Source organism: Orycteropus afer, unplaced genomic scaffold (genome assembly GCF_000298275.1).
Source record: "Orycteropus afer afer isolate SDZICR_OR568_19922 unplaced genomic scaffold, OryAfe1.0 scaffold00021, whole genome shotgun sequence".
NCBI classification, from domain to species: Eukaryota; Metazoa; Chordata; class Mammalia; order Tubulidentata; family Orycteropodidae; genus Orycteropus; species Orycteropus afer.
Window position 1 is genome coordinate 9,094,988 of NW_006921608.1, and position 6,342 is coordinate 9,101,329.

A 6,342-nucleotide genomic window follows, 5' to 3' on the forward strand; every position below is an offset into this window, starting at 1 on the left:
ACAGTGGGACATTGTCTGACATAGTGCCAGAAGAGGAGCCCATCAGGTTGGAAGGCACTCAAAATATGACTGGGGAAGAAATGCCTCCTCAGAGTACAGTGGACCTTGATGATGTAGATGGAGAAAAGCTTTTGGGACCTACCTTTTCTGATGTGCTGTGACTCAAAATGAGAAGAAACAGCTGTAAACATCCATTAATAATTTGAATGTGGAATGTATGAAGTACGAATTAGGAAAATTGCAAGTTGGCAAAAATGAGATGGAACGCATAAAGATCAGTATCCTAGGCATCAGTAAGCTGAAAAGGATTGGTATTGGCCATTTCGGATCAGATACGGTCTACTATGCCAGGAATATACATTGAAGAGGAATAGTGTTGCATTCATCGTCAAAAAGAACATTTCAAGATCTATCCTGAAGTATAATGCTATCAGTGATACGATAATATCCATTTGCCCACAAGAAAGATCAGTTAATACTACTATTATTCAAATTTATGCACTAACCACTAATGCCAGAGATGAAGCAACTGAAAAATTTTACGAACTTCTGCAATCATGCAACTGGGATGTATTGATAATTACTGGTAACTGGAATGTGAAAGTTGGAAACAAAGAAGCAGCATTTCTATTTGGAAAATATGGCCTTGGTCATAGAAATGAGACTGGAAATTTCATGATAGAATTTTATAACACCAACAACTTATTCATCAGAAATCCCTTGTACCAACAACAAAAACAGCAACTATACATTGGACCTCACCAGATGGACTACACAAGAATCAAATTGTCTACATCTGTGGAAATAGATGATTGAGAAGCTTAATATAATCTGTAAGAACAAGACCAGGGGCCAACTGTGGAACAGACCATCAGTTGCTCATGTGCAAGTTCAAGTTGAAGCTGAAGAAAATTAAAACAAGTCCATGAGTGCCAAAGTATGACCTTGAGTATATACCATCTGAGTTAAAAACCATCTTAAGAATAGATTTGATGCATTGAACACTGGTGACAAAAGACCAGATGAGTTGTGGGATGACATCATGGACATCATGCATGAAAAAAACAAAAGATTGTTAAAAAGACAGGAAAGAAAGAAAAAACCAAAATGGATGTCAGAAGAGACTCTGAAGCTTGCTCTTGAACATAGTGTAGCTAAAGCAAATGGAAAAAATGATGAAGTAAAAGAACTGAACAGAAGATTTCAAAGGACAGCTCAAGAAGACAAAGTATTATAATGGACTATGCAAACACCTGGAGTTAGAAAACCAAATGGAAGAACACACTTGGCATTTCTCAAGCTGAAAGAACTGATGAAAAAATTCAAGCCTCTACTTACAATATTTAAAGATTCTGTGGGCAAAAAATTGAACAATGCAAAAAACATCAAAAGAAGATGGAAAGAATACACAGAGTCACCGTACCAAAAATAACTGGTCGACATTCAACCATTTCAGGAGGCAGCATATGATCAAGTACTGATGATACTGTAAGATGAAATCCAAGCTGCACTTAAGGTATTGTTGAAAAGCAGCTCCATGAGTTGATGGAATACCAAATGTGATGTTCCAACATATGAATGCAACAAGAGAAGCACTTAATCATCCATGCTAAGAAATTTGGAAGACAGCTATTCGGCCAACTGAGTGGAAGAGATTCATATTTGTGCCCATCCCAAAGAAAGGTGATCCAACAGAATGCTGAAATTATCGAACAGTATCATTAATACCACATGCAAGTCAAATTTTGCCGAAGATAATTTAAAAACAGTTGCACAGTGTATCAATAGGAAGCTGCCAGAAATTCAAGCCCGGTTCAAAAGAGGACATAAAATGAGGGATATCTTTGTGGGTATAGGTGGATCTTGGCTGAATGTAGAGAATACCAGAAAGGTATTTACCTGTGTTTCATTGACAATACAAATTCAACTGTGTGGATCATAACAAATTATGCATAAAGTTGCAAAGAACGAGAATTCCAGAACACTTAATTGTGCTCACAGGGAACAGGTACATAGACCAAGAGACAGTTGTTCAAACAGAACAAAGGGATTCTATATGATTTTAAATCAGGAAAGGTATGGTTTAAAATCAGGAAAGGTGTGTGTTGGGGTTGCATTCTTTCACCATACTTATTCAATCTATATACTGGGAAAATAATCTGAGAAGGTGGACTGTATAAAGAAGAATGTGGCATCAGGATCGGAAGAAGGACTCATTAACCATCTATGATATGCCGATGACACAACTTTGCTTGCTGAAAGTGAAGAGGACTTGAAGCATTTGCTGATGAAGAATAAAGACCACAGCCTTTCATATAGATTACACTTCAACATAAAAAACCAAACCAAACCCAATGCCATCAAGTTGATTCTGACTCATAGATATCCTATAGGACAGAGTACGACTGCCCCATAGGGTTTCCAAGGCTGTAAATCTTTACGGAAGCAGCTGTCTCATCTTTCTCCCGTGAAGCAGCTTGTGGATTTGAACCACCAACCTTTTGGTTAGCAGCTGAATGCTTTAACCGGTGCTCCACCAGAGCTCCTCCTTCAACATAAAGAAAACAGATCCTCACAATTGGACCAATAAGCAACATCATGACAAACAGAAAAAAGATTGAAGTTGTCAAGGATTTCACTTTACTTGGATTCATGATCAGCACTCATGGAAGCAACAGTCAAAAAATCAAATGATGTGGTGCATTGGACAAATTTGCTGCAAAAGTCCTTTTTAAACTGTTAAAAAGCAAAGATGTCACTTTGAGGACTAAGGTGCACATGACCTGAGTCATGGTATTTTCAGTCGCCTCATAAGCATGAGAAAGCTTGACAATGAATGAGGAAGACCATAAAAGAAATGATGCTTTTGAATTATACTGTTAGTGAAGAACATTGAATATACCTTGGGCTGCCAGAAGAACAATCAAATCTGTCGTGGAAGAAGTATAGCCAGAATACTCCTTAGAAGCAAGGATGGTGAGACTTTGTCTCACGTACTTTGGACATGTTATCAGGTGGGACCAGGTGTGCCTGGTGAAGGACATCATAGTTGGCAAAGTAGAGGGTCAGCAAAAAAGAGAAAGACCCTCAGTGAGATGGACTGGCACGGTGGTTGCAACGATGGGCTCAAACATAGGTAGGCTTATGAGGACGGAGCAGGAGTGGGCTTGTGTTTCATTCTATTAAACATTGGGGTCACTATGAGTCGGAACCAACTCAATGGCACCTAAGAACAACATGAACATAGCACGAAGGACAACTTCAAGAACTATCACTCACTCGAAGTACATTACTTGTGGCTCCTTGCTCTAAAAGCTAATTGCTGTACTGTTTGTAGCATAGCAATTAACCTTTTAATAAACTATGTTTATATCCTTTATGACTGGCCAGATATGATACACCTTCTAATGACTACTTCCAGTATTACTGGAAAACTAATATTTTCAGTGCAGTAGTAACATGACACTGCAGGAAAGAGTCTCATTTTTAAATGGCAGTTTGATGTATAAGAATGCCTTTTGGGAGCTCTGATATTGTCATTTGCAAATAGCTTTAGAATGCTAAAGAAAAAATGCTTCTGAGTTATGTTTTTGCATTTGTGAGTTTATCCTGCTTGTTTTTGTTTTTACTGGTTTTAATATTTAGCATCTGGTAATCTTTAATGTTTTATATCTTGTTATTTTTTCTAGTAAAGCAGTCATATTAAGTCAAATATTAGAAATGTAATTTTTCCTAAATCTTTTGTTATACAGAAAATGCTTTCTTGCCTCCAATTTAATGATTTAACCAGTAACTAAATTTCCTTTAACATGCAAAACCAACTTCATACCTAATTGTGCATTATGGGCTGCTAATGATTACATGTGGTTTTTAAAATTGCCTTAAAAACAAGTGAGATAAGTGTGTATTATAGTGAAAAGTGGACTATAGTGAAAAGACTTGGAAACTCATTGGAGGTCGCTATGAGTCAGAATTGACACAATGGTGGTGAGTTTGGTATTTTGGTATAGTGAAAAGTGAAGAAAAAAAGGAATTAAATTTTTAGAGGGAGTGGAACTATAGAAATATTACCATTTTTGCAGTTCAATAGAAAAGAATTTTTTGAAGAGATGGAATTTTGGGAGCTACTTGGAAAAAAAAGACAAAACATGAAGAGATCTTGGTGTTCCAGACATAGTATGTGGATTGGAAAACCGTTTAGGATAATGGGATAATTTAATACAAGGGATCTTGCATATTTTCTTTTGAAAGAGCCAGATTTACCACGAAGCTAATATACCTTTCCAAGGTTCTATCTAGTTTTATATTTGAAATGTTAATTTTGTTTAAAAAAATGTCCACCAAACTGTGTAAACATCCAGACCCTCATAATCAAAATTTAGTCTTCTCGAAAGGAGGAAAATAAAATAGTGGAGGCCAGGGAAATGCATCACTCAGGTGGGCTTTGAGACCCTGAGTAACACTTAAAAGAGTTTAATTGATTTTCTGTAGGAAAGAGGAAATGATTGAGCGGAAGGTTGCTGACCAATTTATTATTTTTATCGTTATTTATAAACCTTGTAGAACTAGTTAACTCTTGTATGTATGACTTTCACAAAATTTCTAACTTCCTTTTTTCCTTCCTCCTTCCCTCCCTCCTTTTTTTTCCCTCCCTTCCTCTCTCCCTCCTTCCCCTCTTCCTCCCTTCTAATGGAGCACCTGGCAGTAACAAGGATGTACAAATTCTTTGTTGTGGTGATCTTCAAATGCTAGGAACCCCTAATCAGTCTCTGTCCCTTAATCCCTTCCTTAATCTAGATATATCCTTGCTCCATGAGGACAGTTCATAGGAAGAGGGAATTATTCTCTATCCCCAGCCAGAAAGCACTAATGGATCCCTGGAAGATCACCATTTATTAAGGGTTTGGCCCAGCCTCTCCATTAAAAATGAAGAATTTCTTAATTTTCCTCTCCCATGGGCAGGATTTTTTTTCCCCTCAATGACCCCATATTCTGAAAATAGAATTACTCAGGTTCACTCAGCCTTCAGATAAATCTACTAATGAACAACCAAAACCACAAGAAATCAGTTATTATGCTTTCCTTACAATATAATTTTAGATGATCACGTTTATTTTTAATTTTAAAAAATGGCTCTTACAGGACTATACATTTGCTCAAATTGAATAGATCATAATCTTAAAGATGACATTTTATTTAAAAAGTGAGAAGATTTAAACATGAATATCATGGGTAAATTATTTCCATTTTAGTATAAATTCTGGATAGAATAAATGTTATATTTGAATAAAACTACTGAATCCATTATAGCATAAACAACAGTAAGAAATTACATGAGCAATTCAACAACTAGAGACATCTGAGATTGTAAGAGCCATTCTGTATGCTTACTATAGTAATCAAACAAATATGAACATCAAGGGATGTTTTCCTAAATAAATTTTAATAGATTCGAAACAAAAATGCAATTAGCAGGTCTAGACTTCAGTAAGTGAGACTTGAGTGAGTGGTGGGATGGATGGAGATGGAGATGAGAGATAAAACATACATTTCCAAGGAAGTATATGAGGCTGGTAGTATTGGGTCCCTTGTTGTTGACTGGAGTCAGTGGAGTATAACACAGAGGCTGAGGTGCAAAGAGGATTATTTTCCCCCCAATATTGAGTATGCTCTGGTGGCATAATGCCTAAGGCATTTGACTACTAACCAGAAGGCTGGCGGTTCAAATACATCCATAGTGATACCACCTCTGAAACCCAAGGAGGGGTCACTATGAGTTGGCTCCTACTCCACAGCAGTGAGTTTGGTTGGTTTGGTTTTATTGAGTATGCATTAATTTTATAAAGACACTGAAGGAACACTGAAAATCTCATATATAGTATATATACAAGAGCAAATGGCAAAAATGAAAAAAAAAAAAAACCCACAATGGTAGGGAAATTAGTCGTATTGCCTATTCTAGAGGATAAATTGGATAAGACAGAAGAAATTTCTAGAAAGGTGTATATGTCTTGGTCATATTTCACCCAGTTTGACAAAGGTGGTTCTCATTTAAGGGCTCTCATAGCAAAAGGCTACCATACTGTCCATAAAATGTTGGAGACAATATATTCCTTGGCTTTTTTTCCTGCTTGGCTGGCTAACTATGCCTGAATGGTGGCCATCCACTGTATTTAACAACAACAACAAAAAATTATCAAGGCATTTATTGTAACTATGTTGAGCTATAGGTAAACTATATTGGGGAGGGAAAAAAAAATACACATCTTCGACATTGCTGTTGTTGTTATTTGCCATTGAGTTGGCCTCAACTCATAGCGACCCCTCCTTGGGTTTCTGAGG